The sequence below is a fragment of the Linepithema humile genome, chromosome 7 (genome assembly GCF_040581485.1).
Source record: "Linepithema humile isolate Giens D197 chromosome 7, Lhum_UNIL_v1.0, whole genome shotgun sequence".
NCBI classification, from domain to species: Eukaryota; Metazoa; Arthropoda; class Insecta; order Hymenoptera; family Formicidae; genus Linepithema; species Linepithema humile.
In genome coordinates this window covers 13063525-13080245 of record NC_090134.1, presented here as the reverse complement: position 1 = coordinate 13080245, position 16721 = coordinate 13063525, and the positions used below count along the sequence as shown (strand labels likewise).

Below are 16721 nucleotides of genomic sequence, written 5' to 3'. Positions count from 1 at the left end.
GTTCCAATAGTGAGGCAATTTTTATTCTCCTTTGGATTGTAATTTTGTGTGATCCTTAGATCTTCATTTTGAATTAATTTGAATTTCTTGATGCAGTCCAAACCAACCAAAAAATCATAGTTAAAATTTTCATTATCTACAACAAAGATGTTCATAGTTTCTTCAATATTATAGATTTTTATCTTCAGTTTTACTATACCATTTGTTTTCTTCACACCACTAATCGTCCTCAAGTTAGCCATTTGTAGATTATCTGTTTCTTCTTTCTTCATTTTTAGTAATCTTGAATTAATTAATGACACATTTGCTCCTGAGTCATATATTCCATAGATATCCAAATTGTCATTTACTATTAATTTGATTTTTATTAGTGGTGCTATGTCTAGTTTTTTGGATTTTCTTTATTTAGTTCTAGTTCCAGCTGTGAATTGTTTACAGTTTTTACTTGATTTATTGTTTTCTTCTCATTATCCTTGTTTCTAAACCAGCAACTTGATTCGGGATGGTAACGTTCACCTTTTCTTTCTTTTTCACATATCTTGCAAGGTTTCTTCTCTTCAACTTTTCTTTCCTTCTTCTCATAATATGCTTTTTCTTTCTTATCTAATGTTTTTGTTTTTATTAGGTGTTCTAGACCCCTTATCTCATTGAACAGATCTTCAGTTTCTTCTAGTTTGTTTCTATTAATTCTGTCAGATATATAATTAGGAAGTCCAACAGCGATTAAGTCAATCATGGTTTTTTTTTCCAATGATTTGTTTATTTCTAATAAAAGTCTCTCCTTCTTCAGAGCATATTCTAGTAATGAGTTATTTATGTACTTAAATTCGAAAGCGTACCTCACTGGAGTCCACCCTTTATCTGCATAAGTGTCACATAAGATTTTTTTCCATTTTTCCCAATCAGAATTTAATGTATATTTCATAAGCATTGAGCTGTACCAGTCAATGCATGATCCTCCTAAAAATAATCTTAAGAGTTCAATCTTATTTATATCTCGATCTACTCCCAATCTTGTGCACTCGCTTTCAAAAGTTTCCATCCATTGTAAAACGTTAGCGTTTTTTCCGGTAAATTTTTCTATTACAAATTTTTCTGATATTTTCTTTAGATTATGGACTTCAGATTTTTGTTCATCGTTTGTTGTAGTTACTTTTTCCAAAATTTGTTGTAAAGCTTCTGCTGAAATACCCGTTACAGGTATTTGAAGTTCTTCTGTTTTCGTATTTTGTTGCTCTAACAAGATATCATTGAACTGCATATTTCCATCTTCGTCCATGTATTCTTTTAAGGTATCCTTATCTAAGGTAATCCAAACTTTTCTTGTAATACCTCTTTTTGTTAAAGTGTTTTTTACCTTTTGAAAAATTGCTGTATTTTTCACTTTTCCATGGTATGTAATATTTTGCAGTTCGATTGGCATTATAAAAATCTCATGTTCCTCTGTCTCAATTGAGGTTATAGCGATGACGTTTGTTTTATTATCAGTCGCCAGTGCTTTTACCGTAAACTCAAATCTTAGTTTTGCCATTCTTACCTTTTTTGCAAAAAATGGTGTTTTATAATAATCTTGTTTATTTAATTTATAAAGTAGGAGTATCTTCCGATTAAAGACTCAATAGTTTCTCTGTAAAAATAAGAGTTCGTTTAATTATCCTGTTTACAAAAGTATTTACATTATTTTATCATACCTGTAAAAATAAGAGAAACACCATTTAAAGCCTCTAATCCAGGTATGATATTCTATTTATAGGAGCTGATTAACAAATTATTGCACTTCACTTTCTATACTTTAACTGTTCGATCATCTGCTCCAATTCTCGCTTATCATTCTCTGTCGTCTGCTCCGTAGCGATCCCCGTCAATAAGCTTTGTCAATAACGCGGCCGATTCAAATTAAAGACAAGTAACGGCGCGAGTATATGAGGTGTCGTGCTTTTCTTTACATTAATATAAATTAATTGTAAATAAAACAACATTAATTATAAATATACTCATTACCTTCTCCCAATTTATCTACTGAAGGATGTATTTCATAGTCAGGCTTAGAAAAAATTCTCAAAATAATTTCACAAAAGTTAATAAATTCTTTTAAGAAGAAGTCATCATATTTGGGAAATAATAGTTTGTATTCTTTTTCAATCTAGAAAAGTCAATTAAATAAAGAATTATTATAATAAAGAATTTTAACTATTTTATTTATATATTATAAATTAGATTGAAAATATTGTTACGTCCTGATCAGACTTCACGATTCTTTTCTTTTTATTAAATACCAGACCTAGTAAACACGGGACCAACAAAAAACTCTTAAAGAATATTATAACGCCAGAGCTGTTTTTCTCACGAGACACCATGAGCTCGAACTTTCTCACAGAGAAAAATAGCAAGGGGGATAGATATTTGAAAATACCTTGGTCGGTCAGCGTGCCTATCGTCGTCAGAAAAATCATAAAAGTCAAAACTTGTGGTAACCGGAGTCTTTAGTCGACTCCAGATGTTTAAAGTAAGAAATAAAAACTGGCACCAGATAGCCATATACTTGGATCCCGCCTACGGGAACCCTAGTAGATAGGGTTTTACCGAGTGACGATCGGGCAATGACCACAGTCGCACGCCTAGAAGGCATGACACCTGATACGGTGCACGTGTTCAGTAGGTCTGGGAAACCGAGATGCATTAATCGCACTCTCCACGCGACCCCAGGGCCACGCGACAGTCGTAAACTGTCAAATTTATTAGATCAGTGACCCAAGGCCTCGCGAACTCATATACCGACTCTCAACCCTCCAATCCAAAAGCCGGGAATCGGGGCAAGCACCTCTATAGACCACCCTTCGTTCCGTTGTACGGTCTAAAGACTACGCCCACCTAGATCTTAAGACACTGAGATGCACCCCATCTATACTAATTAACACCAACCGGGTTACGCCACCTTAAAAACCTACCCCCATCGCATATGGACCCGAAACGACGCTATTCCTTATTTGTTAGGGCCCCTTTCTTCCTACCCTCATTCCAAGTAACCTAATTACCTAAACCTAATCCTATTAGCTAAAAATGACGCCACTTTCCCCCACATTAAAAATCTTCTCACAAGACTAATTCCTATTCGATCCCCGCTTCAAAAACCCAAGATTTTCCAAATGGATCCACCCCAAGGAAAAGGTATAAAAACCCGTGTTTTGGTGTCTCCAAACGCAATTATACACAATTAGTCACTCAGTTCATCAAACGAGTTTGCCAAGTTTTTCAGACAGTTTTTTGAGTAGTTCGGGCCGCGAAATAAAAAAAGTCGATATTTTGTCGCGACCAAGTGGTGCATCTCAAGTAGAGGATCCATCACCCTGACGACACCATCCCGCAGCAGGGTGCCCACACGTTTACAAAAGGGTCCGACGCCTACACACCATCCCTCAACGGGGCGCCTGCTCAGAACCACCGAACATATTCAACCCGATCCGAAACTATCCTGCAACGAGTAAGTCAGTTCATTCCTCTTTATTTTATTATTTCTTCTGTCCTCCCTCCGGAAAAATGAAACACTCACACACACACACACACACACACACACACACACACACACACACACACACTATTGTAAAGAATACACAAATAAAATTATTAACACATGCGATCAAGAATTAAGTTTTTGTATCCTAATTATAAATTCAATCAAATTAAAATGTTGTCTTTAGTAAATTAAACTTTTGTCCTTTTTCATTTAACCACACCCTCCTCGTTCGTCACCCCCTCACACCTTCCCTCTCAAATTGCGCACAAAGGTTCCGTCCCGGGTAATAGGGATTCAATTCCTTGACCCAAAAAGGGAACCACAAGCGGTTGACTTGTTGACGGAGTAAAAACGACTCTTCCAGTCGCTGACCCGTCGCAAGTCCTAAACGTGCCGCTCGGCTCGTGCGGTCAGGCCCGTTTACGTCGATCGCCGAGCCCAACGAAAAAATTCTACATCTATCAGGACGTAACAATATAAATATACGATCAAATATATTATATTATGTTATATATTTCATATTTTACATATGTATATAACATATTTGTTAAGAAATTACTTACCAATTCAGGTGTATCTATGAATCTTGGAAATGTGTCGAAGAAATTAGTATTTAAACAAAATTTTCTTCTGTACTGAAATATGTCTTTATGTTTAAAAATAATTTGTAATTTTTGATCCTGTGTGGCACTTTTGAGAAAAAGAATAATATCATCTATTTCAGCTTGGGTTAAGTTTTCATTTTCATCTTGTGTAACGTTTAGATCGTTTCTATTGTTTTCAGAATCTTCATTACACGTTCTTTTTCTTTTTACACCTCTTTTTACATTGGAAAACCTATTTGCTAAATAGCCTGTTTTAGTTTTTGGATCGTAAAAAGATTCCTAAAAAGCAATAAACAATAAATGTAAAAAAATTTGTAAAAGAAAATTTGGAGTAGAATTTCCTTTTAAGTGCAGCTCTGCTGCACATTCAAACTGTTACGCCGTCATACGGTGAGACCGCGGCACGCGCGGTTCACGTGAGCGACTTGAGTGCGGATGTGCGTGTGCTCTCGAAAACGGAGTAAGCAAGGACCACGTTGTCGTGTTAAACTCATATGTAATAAGTATTACTTGTTTGTGTTTAATTGTTAATTCTTGTTTAACAGTCAATTCGAATTTAATAGAAACCAGTGGATGAGACACGTGGAACCATTCAGGATTGTGTAGGAAAGAGCATTGCTTTCGATTCTTATTTTATAGGTTAGGAGTTATAAAAATCTGTATGATTGTTTATCGTATCCAGTAATGTTACTAATAAAAGCTTATTTTATAGGCATCGAACGGCTATATTTCTTTTCCCGATTCTGGAATCGACGAGAGTTGATAAACACTCTTACAAATCGAAAGCTTAGACTCAATAACAAACGAAAGATGACGGAGTATACGAAACTCCGCTTCTATGTGAACGCTGAGGAATCAACAGACAAGAAAACGACTGTATACAAGATGAAATGGCTTCAACCAGTTGGGTCTGAGTGTTACTATGAAATGCCAGTAGAATTACAAAATCTAAGCAACCATCCTGAGATTTGTGCAATACAGAAAGTAAAGACCGTTACAGCATCGATTAAGACTCGTGGAGCGTATCGTACATTTACACTTTCATTACCACCGGAGATAGCAAAAAAATATATCGACGATGACGGAGATGCAATGTATAAAGGAGTTTATTTACAAGAAACGACAACACCTCAATACGAATTAAAAACGACGAGGAAAGGAAAGGAAGAAGACATACCTACGCTACTACAACAAATAGTATCTGCTACACAAAAAGGAACACAGCCAGAATTAACACCGAAGAAAAATTTAAGGAAAATACGCGAGGACTTTGTACTAGAGAATTTCGATGGAAAAAACTTTCCAATTGAAAGCTGGTTTAAAACGTTTGAAAAAGAATGCGCGCGATGTCAAGTTATATCAGATGAGGATAAGATTTTGATATTACGTTTATTTTTAGATGGGACAGCTAAGGATTGGTTCTCGTCAAAAATAGTCACAATAGGTTTAGATGTAGAATTTGAGACATGGAGGAAAGTAATCCTAGATAGTTTTCGCGAAACAGGCTGGCGAAAACATAGAGAGGCATATTCTTTTCGTTATATAGGCGGCAGTTTGGTGGATTACGCTTTACGAAAAGAGAACCTACTAGTCAATATTCGAAATAATTTCCCAGTAGACATACTAATTGACTTAATCGTAACAGACTTACCAATAATGGTACAAGATAGAATAGAAAAAACAAAGATTGCATCAATGGAGGATTTGCTAACAGAGTTGCGGAAACGAGAGAGTTTGGTACAAAAAAGGAAAATATCCGTTCACGCAAATGCTTCTAAGAACAGTGATCAGAAGAATCAAACACAATCACCCGCCACAACAAATACAGAAAGAAAACCTTGTTCATACTGCGAGAAAAAAGGCTTTCCAGGAAGATTTTATCCCGAGGCACTATGCAGAGTAAAACAAAAAGAACAGACGGAACAACCGAAGAATATCAAGACAGCGAATAACGTGGCAGTCCAAGATGCGTTAAATGAAACCATAACCGACCAAAAAAACTAATTCTGCTGCCGCTGATCACGCTAGAAGTGTTCCTGAATGACAACCAGATACAAGGAATTTACGATTCAGGGGCGAATATAACTCTTCTAAATTCGAAGATAATTGAGAAAATGGGTCTGACTACACGAGAGGACAGAAATACTTTTAAAACTGTCAGTGGCAGAAAAGATTTTTCCGGCAGATTATCTGCTAAAATGAGAATTCACAAGATAGAAAAAACGGTGGAGGTTTTTGTTGTTGAAGATGAGAACTTTGGGTATGATATCCTACTCGGTCTCGACACAATCAAAAACTTCAGCCTGAAACAAGACTACGACCTAAAGATTTACCAGAAAAGAAATTTGAAAAATGAAGAAGAGAAAATAGAAAATTTTGAAACCAAGGTGGAAAATCAAGAAAATTTAGTAAATTTTAATGAGGGTATCCCGGTGGAGCAATTTGAAGCAAAACTAGATCACCTATCCAAAGAAAGAAAAAGAAGTATTGAAAATCTGATAAACAAATACGAAACAGTCTTTGCCAAAAATAAATTTGATGTTGGCCAAGTAAAAGATCATGAGGCACATGTAAAACTTTTGGAACACAAATTTGTAGCAAAAAAAGCCATATCGTTGCTCCATACCAGATCAGAAGGAAATAGAGTACCAGATAAATGAATTATTAAAAGCAGGATTAATTGAAGAATCATGCTCCCCTTTTGCGTCCCCCGTCACTCTGGCATACAAACGGGAAGAAAAAACTAAAACAAGAATGTGCATTGACTTTCGGGAATTAAACAAATTGCTTACCTCGGAGCCCCAACCTTTTCCCTTAATAGAGGAAATTATAACTAAAACTCGAGACTCGGAATGGTTCTCTACATTAGATATAAATTCCGCTTTCTGGGCTATTCCATTACGTGCCAAAGATAAATACAAGACTGCATTTGTGACCCAAGATGGTCACTGGCAGTGGAAATGTCTGCCCTTTGGTTTGAAGACATCGCCTGCAATATTTCAACGTATACTGAGCAACCTTATCCGAAGAAATAATCTGAGCACCTTCTGCATGAACTACATTGACGATATCCTTGTTTTTTCTAAATCTTTTGAGGAACACATGGAACATTTGGAAAAACTATTGAAAGCTATTTGCAAAGAAGGTTTCCGATTAAAATTCATCAAATGCAAATTTGCGAAGAACGAGGTAAAGTACCTCGGCCATATAATATCAAAGAATACTGTACGTCCACTGAAAGATAATTTGAAATCAATTAAAGAATTTCCAATACCAGACTCGAAAGAAAATTCGTCAATTTCTAGGAAAGATAAATTTTTATCATAAATATATCCCAAACTCGGCACGACTATTGGAACCACTACAAAACTTACTCAGAAAAGATATTCAATTTACTTGGTCAAAAGAGTGCCAAAAAGCATTTACTAAAGCTAAAGACTTACTAGGTGCGCAACTAAGTTTCCGGGTTTTACACATGGATGGCGCTAACGATACATGTAGTCGATATACATGTCTAAAGTTGTGTTTTTTTATTAACTTGGACATCTGTCAACAATAACCAGTCATAATACCAACAGATATCGCAACGCAAAAATATTTTTTCTAACAAGAAAGATGTCGAGTTTTGTGCCAAATAAACAGCATTTGCGGGAAGCTTTGCTTTTCTGCTTCAACTTGAAACAAAATGCAGCTGAAGCACGTCGTTTGCTTGAAAAAGCCTACGGCGAACATGCACCATCGAAAACTACCTGTGAAGATTGGTTTAAACGCTTCAGAAGTGGCGATTTCGACACTGAGGACAAGGAGCGCTCCGGAAGACCAAAAACATTAGAGGACGCCGATCTGCAAACGTTATTGGATGAAGATGATACACAAACACAAGATCAACTTGCGGAGGCATTAAACATGACTCGCCAAGGTATTTCCAAACGTTTACATGCCATGGGAAAAATTCAAAAAGAAGGAAAATGGGTGCCGCATGAGTTGACTGAGAGACAGATGGAATATCGAAGAGCCACTTCCGAAATTTTGCTTTTGCGGCATGAAAGAAAGAGTTTCTTGCATCGAATTGTTACTGGCGATGAGAAGTGGATATATTTCGAGAATCCCAAACGCAAAAAATCGTGGCTTTCACCTGGCGAAGCATCAACATCGACGGCACGGCCAAATCGCTTCGGAAAGAAGACAATGCTTTGCATTTGGTGGGACCAGAAAGGAATCGTGTACTATGAGCTGCTGAAACCGGGCGAAACTGTCAATGGGGATCGCTATCGACAACAATTGATAAATTTGAACCATGCATTGCTCGAAAAACGGCCAGAATGGGACACGAGACACGAACGAGTGATATTGCAGCACGACAACGCTCCGTGCCATCGCACTTCCATCGTCCAGGACACCATCAAAACGCTGAAATGGGATCTGCTACCGCACCCGCCGTATTCACCAGACCTGGCCCCTTCCGATTATCACTTGTTCCGGTCGATGGCGCATGGCTTGGCTGGGCTACACTTGGCCAATTTCGAAGAAGTGCGAAACTGGTTGGATGAATGGTTTCGATTCAAAGACGCATCGTTTTATCGTCGCGGTATTCATGTATTGCCAGAGAGATGGCAAAAATGTGTAGCTAGCGAGGGACGATACTTTGAATAAATCGTTTTTTGTATTTCTCTTGAAATTTTCCATTTTGCATTGATAAAAAAAACCCGGAAACTTAGTTGCGCACCTAGTATTGTGTTCTCAACCGATATTAGCGATTTTCGACTCAAACGCACCGACGGTCATCTACACGGATGCCAGTATAGAAGGGATAGGAGCTGTGCTAAAGCAGAAACAACCAGACGGTGAATTAAAACCTGTTGCCTTTTTCTCAAAAAAGCTAAATAAATACCAAAAAAAAAAGAAAGCTATATTTTTAGAATGCCTCGCCATAAAAGAAGCCATTAAATATTGGCAGTATTGGCTGATTGGAAAAAAATTTGCGATTGTAACCGACCATAAACCACTCGAAGGTCAGAATATTCGATCGAGAACAGATGAAGAGTTAGGGGACATGATGTACTTTCTGTCCCAATTTGAGTTTGAAATTAAATACGAACCCGGAAAAAGAAACATAGAAGCAGATTGCCTTTCACGTAACCCTGTTCTCTCTAATTTAGATAATTCAGAAGAACATATAAAAACGGTAAACTTGGTTACTATCGACCATATAAAACGGGATCAATCAACAAATAAAGACCTAGAAAAAAATTCAAAAAAGATCTTGGTCGAAAATGGAATATTTTATAAATTAAATAGAGATAGAAAACGGATAATAATTTCAGAAGAATTCGGGAAACAACTAATTTTACGAATCCATAAAGAATACGGACATATTTGTAAGAACAAGATTATGGAAAAATTAAGACATTTTTATTATCTGCGGAATATAGATAAAATAACAAAACAAATATGTGAACGCTGCGAAATCTGCTGCAAAAACAAAACCCGAAGCAGGCAATATGGTCTTCTATCCAAGCTCGGTCCACCAAGAGAGCCATTCGAAATTGTTTCTTTGGACACAATTGGAGGATTCGCCGGAAACAGATCGACAAAAAGGTACCTACATCTTCTAATAGACCACTTCACTAAACATGCCTTTATACTAACATCAAAAAATCAGACATCTGAAGATTTCATAAAATTGTTGGAAAAAATTCAAGATAAACATCAAATAAAAACACTGCTTACTGACCAATACAGCGGAATCAACTCAAACTCATTTAAGAATTATTTAAAAAACCAGAACATAAATTTAATTTTTACTGCGGTAAACTGCCCATTTTCCAACGGACTCAACGAACGACTCAATCAAACTCTGGTGAACCGAATCCAATGTAAAATTAATGAAACGAAGTCTCGAGCCTGGTCAAAAATAGCAACAGAATGCACAGATCAGTATAATCGGACAGAACATTCAGTGACTGGATTCAGCCCGGAATATTTATTATTTGGAAAAACGGATTCTGTAGTCCCAGAGGAATTATCAGCAATGAGAAACTTGATGAAAGACAGAGAAGTAGCATATAAACATTCTTTAAGAAACCATGAATACAACAAGGCAAGGTATGATAAAAACCGAAGAAATTTTAACTTTAATGTTAACGATCTAGTTTATGTCGAAAATGGATCTAAACTAAATAGAGGAAAATTGAACGAAATTAGACTTGGGCCTTTTCCGATAGTTCGCAAGATTTCGAACACTATATTTGAAGTAGACTCCGGACACAGAAAAAAAGAGTCAAACTATTATCATATCTCTAAACTTCTTCCATATACCGGACTGGACGATCATAAATGACTTCATGAGCATCGTGTTTTTCTTCCCGCCTTTGGTGGGGGGATGTAAAAGAAAATTCGGAGTAGAATTTCCTTTTAAGTGCAGCTCTGCTACACATTCAAACTGTTACGCCGTCATACGGTGAGACCGCGGCACGCGCGGTTCACGTGAGCGACTTGAGTGCGGATGTGCGTGTGCTCTCGAAAACGGAATAAGCAAGGACCACGTTGTCGTGTTAAACTCATATGTAATAAGTATTACTTGTTTGTGTTTAATTGTTAATTCTTGTTTAACAGTCAATTCGAATTTAATAGAAACCAGTGGATGAGACACGTGGAACCATTCAGGATTGTGTAGGAAAGAGCATTGCTTTCGATTCTTATTTTATAGGTTAGGAGTTATAAAAATCTGTATGATTGTTTATCGTATCCAGTAATGTTACTAATAAAAGCTTATTTTATAGGCATCGAACGGCTATATTTCTTTTCCCGATTCTGGAATCGACGAGAGTTGATAAACACTCTTACAAATTTTATCTAAAATTATAGAATATTTCAATACTGTTTAAAAAATGTGCTTTGTATTTACATAGCCTAATGCAGTTTCCGGATCTCGTAATTTTGGGAAAATTTCTACTATAATTTTGGCAAACTGACATTTATCTAATGAAGTTAATGGACACTTTAATTTTTGTTTCAAAGTAAGCATTTGAGTAACCACTATGTTAATTATCCGTCTTCTACTTGTCTCACTTAAAAATCCCTTCGTATTATATTCTTCAAAAATGTCTTTTCCACACGGATTCTCTAAAATAACTTTTCTGATGATCTAAAAATTATAATATAAGAGATCGTATTAAATAATCTATCTTTAAATATTTTTTAATATATTATAATTATATAAAATAATAATGTTTTAATACTTCTTTTGTAATAATTTCTCCTTTCATTGATTCTTGTTGATGTAAAAATGATAAATTATGAATATTTTGCTGAACAGGTCCTGGCGCTTCATCTTCTTCAGAAGTATCGGTAGTTAAATTAGAGGAAGAACTTGATATTGGGGCTGTTGAATAATCTAAATCTATAAAAAAATAGCCATATATATGAATAATAAGATTTATACATATGCATAACTTATATTTAACATAAAAATAAAGAACTTGCTTTGTACAACTGGTTCATCTACTTTAATTATAATAATAGCACCTCTTCCGGAAAACTGAATGTGTTCAATTAAAAATTCACCTGTTAGTAAAGCTTTTTTTTCATCGTAGAATTTAAATTCATTATTCTTTAAATTCGAAAATATTTTTTTTGCTAAAAAAATATAAGAAATAAAAATTATAAGCAAAAGGAAAAATGTTATCAATCCAAATAATATGAAACGTGTTATATTATTTAAATTGTATAATACCTTTTGCCTCAAACATTTCATAAGTATATGGATAAAGAACTTTTACCCAATGCCTTTGATTTTTATATTCAAAAATAAAACTCATTCCATTTGATGGATTATAATAAGTGCTTTGTAGCAAAGGCTCAGGGAATGAACTGAGATCGTTATCCGCCATTCTAATAATTAATAAATAAGAATTTAAGGCTTTTGAATATTCATGCCACTACTGAACTATGACATCAGAGATGAAAAATGATATGAAATTTTGCATACAATTTTTAAATAAAAAGATATTTTAATAAAAATATAAACTATAAATTGCTTAATAGTCGAAAAATGAGAAAATCGTACACACAATATATTTCAATCCACAATACTAACCTCAATGACACCTCAATTTTATTCGTTTCACTTTATTCGTTTCACGAGTAATTGCAAGTAAGTTGCCTACTAAAATCACGAGATAAAATGCTGCCGAGAATGTAGCATTTCTTCTTCTTTTAATTAATACCTTCCCACAACGAGCGAGATATGGCCAGAAACAAAGTCTAATATAAATAGATTCACAACTAATAACGTTGCCCACGAGGAAGAATGTAGCGTCGTATGTTATCCTGCTTGACCTCACACGGAACAAAACAAAACAGAACTGACGAGTCGTTAGAGACGATACGAGCAGACTAACGATATACACAACTGCCATCTTTCGTAGACCAATGCATCGAATAAATAAAATGTTGTATTGAATATTTCACCTGTTAATATTACAGCTTTTTATGTTAATATATTTCATATAACTTTTTTTAGTGTAAATTAATACATTTTATTTTGAGTTATATTAACATACGAATACTTAAAAAGAAAAAAAATAACATTTAGTTTTTATGTTATATTAACACAAGACAGTAGTTATTTTAACTTAAGCTATTTTTGATAGAAACATTTGATTTTAGTAAATCTGTTTACTTTCAAATATATCAAATTATCATTTTTATAACATTTTTATGTGTTACATTTATGTCAACTTTATAAATTAACACTTTGTGTATGTTTTAAAAAGTGGAATATTTTTGTGAGTACTTTTAACACAACCATTTTAAATAATTAACATGTGTCAAAGTTAATTTAACATGATTATTTGAAGATTTACTTCAACGTCTTTTAGAATGTTAAATTAACTTTGAGACATGTTGATTATTTAAAATGATTGTGTTAAAAGTACTCAAAATAATATTCCATTTCTAAGAGACATACACAAAGTGTTAATTTATAAAGTTGACATAAATGTAACACATGAAAGTGTTATAAAAATAATAACATATCAGTGGTATGTTAATTTTACATTGAAATAGTAATCAAAACATGGTAATACAAGAAAATTTTAACATATGGACGCACAAATTTTTACTGTGTACAATATAAATATTGATTTGAATTATATGTTTTACTGAAACTAACCAAATATAAAATATTGTTATTTGTATTTTATTTCTTAATTACACTGAAAAAAATGATCTTGCAACTACAGCAAAAATTTTTTGGGTGCAAAAAATTAGCTAAAATAGATAAATGATTAACAAATACTGTGATATCGAATATGAGTAGTTATACTAGGGGGGTTCTAAGCCAGGAGCAATGAGGGGGGTGCGAGTGAAGAGGGGAAGAGTTTGAGGGAGAGGGGGTAATTTTGGAGGAGAGGGGGTAATTTTGGAGGAGAGGGGGTAATGACGTCATCGTTTTGTAGGAGAGTGGGTAATTTTGGAGTGGAGGGGGTCGTTTTGGAGGAAAGGGGATAATGTTTTCTTAGAATTCGAGGGGGTAATGTTTGGTATCAAATTACTCATCGCTATTTTTAAAACAAAAGCCCTTAGCAACAGGCAGCCGTCATTGCTCTTTTTAGAACAAAGGCCCTTAGCAACAGGCAGCCGTCATCGCTATTTTTAGAACAAAGGCCCTTAGCAACAGGCAGCATTTGGGCGCCGTCATCGCTATTTTTAGAGTTTGCAGGTTCGTGCAGGTTTACGGATCGCTATTTTTAGAATACAGTCATCGTTATTTTAGAATGACAAGCGAGGTATATAAAGCAAGTGAGAAAAATATGAATCTTTAAAGTCATTCGCAATGGAGAAGGAGCGCGATCTTACCGTACAAGCAGCGAATATCAAAACGTTGAGAGAGTTCCTCCCATGGGACTACGAGTGCGACGAGTACCTCGATTTTCTGAGGAAAAAATGTCGCAAGAAGCAACGAATCGGAGTAATTCACTCTTTGGTGGCGCGAATAGTGCGTTTGGAGGGTGTGAGGAAGACCATTCAAGAGCGTTTTCTACCCACCGGCGGCGGATACGGAACCCAGAGAAGATTCACCTGGAAAGAAATTCAGACGGCCTTCAGGAATCGAATACTAACCGGTGCGGTTATCAATTCCGACTACATCAATCCACGCGAATTTTTAGAAGAGATAAAAAATATGATCATCGAGCGGATCCAAAGCGTTATGGTGGAACACAACAGCGTCAAGATCAACACCGCATTCAACGGGGAATTCACCGCAGGTGACAAGACTGCCGTAAAGACCATCGCAACCAAAAACTGCGAGCTATTTCCAACAACCGATTTACAAGAGTGGTACACGAAGAATGTGGTTGACGTCATCTTGGCATCTCTGGAGGAGTTTCAAGAACGCGACAGCGGATGGGCGTTGTCACGTATCTTGGATCTCACCATCAACGTCAACAAATTCAATCCTCTACGCGCGGGATGTCATATCCAGTTACCGCAGAAAATTATGCTAAAAAGGGCGGTGATAAACGTGCAATCGACGGACAATGCGTGTTTTGCGTGGGCAGTCGTCGCTGCGTTACATCCTGCGGAAAAACACCCGAAAAGAACAATCGAATATCCACACTATTCAAGTGCTGAATCTGTGTGGTATAGAGTTCCCCATGACGCTTCCGCAAATATCAAAATTCGAGAAACTGAACACCATCTCCGTCAATGTCTTTACCATCGAAGACTCCAAAATCATCCCTTTGCGCCTCGCCGACGAAAATTCTCCATAAAATGGAGAAGCATGTCAACCTTCTCTACGTGCCTGGAAACAACGAGGCACATTTTGTGTGCATCAAGAATCTGTCTCGGCTAGTGAGCTCACAATTAAGCAAGAAAAGATGTAAAAAATACATTTGCGATCGGTAAGTAAAAAAAATACACGTATACAATAAACAAATATTTTTATTCATAATGTTAATCATACAATTTATTATATGTGTCTACACTATTTCCAGACGAGTGACAAATTGTCAGTCCACAGCGTCGACTGCGGAAAGATGAACGACTGCGCAGTCATTCTTCCCAACGAAGACAACAAGTGGCTGACGTTCCGCAACTACAACCGGAAGGAGCGGCTCCCGTTTGTGGTGTACGCCGATCTGGAATGTACGCTGGAAAAAGAGGAGGGACAAAACCATATCACATACGCCTACCAATATCACAAGGCGTTTAGCGTAGGATATTATGTAAGTTGCGCTTACGATAACTCATTATCTAGTTTTAAGTCTTATCGCGGTGAGGATTGCGTAGCGTGGTTCGTCAATGAACTCCACGATTTGGCACACCACGTGAAAGCGATCCTTACCATCGTTGTCCCGATGGCGGATCTTACGCGGGAGGAATCGGAGGAATTCCGTAGCGCCGTAAATTGTCACGTGTGCGAGAAACCGTTCGCACCGGAAGATACGTGGGTGCGCGATCATTGTCATCTCACCGGGCGCTACCGAGGTCCCGCGCACTCGTCGTGTAATTTAAATTATAAAGATTCCCACGTTATCCCGGTAATTTTTTACAATTTATCCAGTTACGACGCACATTTCATTATTAAAGATGTTGCCAATGCCTTTGAAGGCAGCATCGAATTGTTACCGTTGACAAAAGAGCAATACATTTTATTCACTAAAAACGGTATTAAAGATACGGAGGATCAAAATTCCAAAATTTGCGTCAAATTACGGTTTATTGATTCGTTTAAATTTCTCGGCACCAGTCTGCAAAAATTAGCATCGTATCTGACAACGGACAAATTAAAAATTTCACGTTCCGAATTTAGTTATTTATCCGCGGAAAATTTCAATCTGCTTACGCGGAAAGGTGTTTCCCTACGAGTACATCAACAGCGTCGACAAGCTCCGGGAGACACACCTGCCACCGCGCGAGTCATTTTACAGCTTGCTGATCGGTGACGCAGTATCCAAGAGCGATTACGCGCACGCGACAAACGTTTGGCAAACTTTTTCGATCGAAACTCTTGGACAGTACAGCGATTTGTATCTAAAAATGGATGTTCTTTTGTTGGCGGATATTTTTCAAAATTTCCGAAACACGTGTATAAAGAGTTACGGTTTAGATCCCGCACAGTATTACACTTTACCGGGATATACGTGGGACGCTATGTTGAAGCACACACGCGTAAAGTTCGAGTTGCTCACAGACATCGACATGGTCCTGTTCGTTGACCGCGGTATACGCGGTGGTCTTAGCCAATGCTCCAACAGATACGCTCGCGCCAACAATAAATATATGCCCTCTTACGATCCATCGAAACCATCATCGTACCTTATGTACTTTGATGTCAATAACTTGTACGGTTGGGCAATGTGTCAACCGTTGCCCTATGCCGATTTTCAGTGGGTTGAAAATGTCGCGAGCTTTGATGTAATGTCCGTAACATCCGATTCGGCTACCGGTTATGTGTTGAAAGTCGACCTTGCGTATCCGATGAATCTTCACGACGCGCACACTGACTTACCGTTCTGCCCGACAAGCGGGAGGTCAAGTTACTTGCTACGCTGTGCGATAAGCAGCGATACTTCATCCACTACCGTAACCTG

General features: G+C 36.7%; 1 pseudogene; it reads left to right on the top strand.

The window, feature by feature from the left end:
- Positions 1-13925: 13925 nt before the first annotated feature.
- On the top strand, positions 13926-15033 carry LOC105667304 (uncharacterized; annotated as a pseudogene).
- The last annotated feature ends 1688 nt before the right edge of the window (positions 15034-16721 follow it).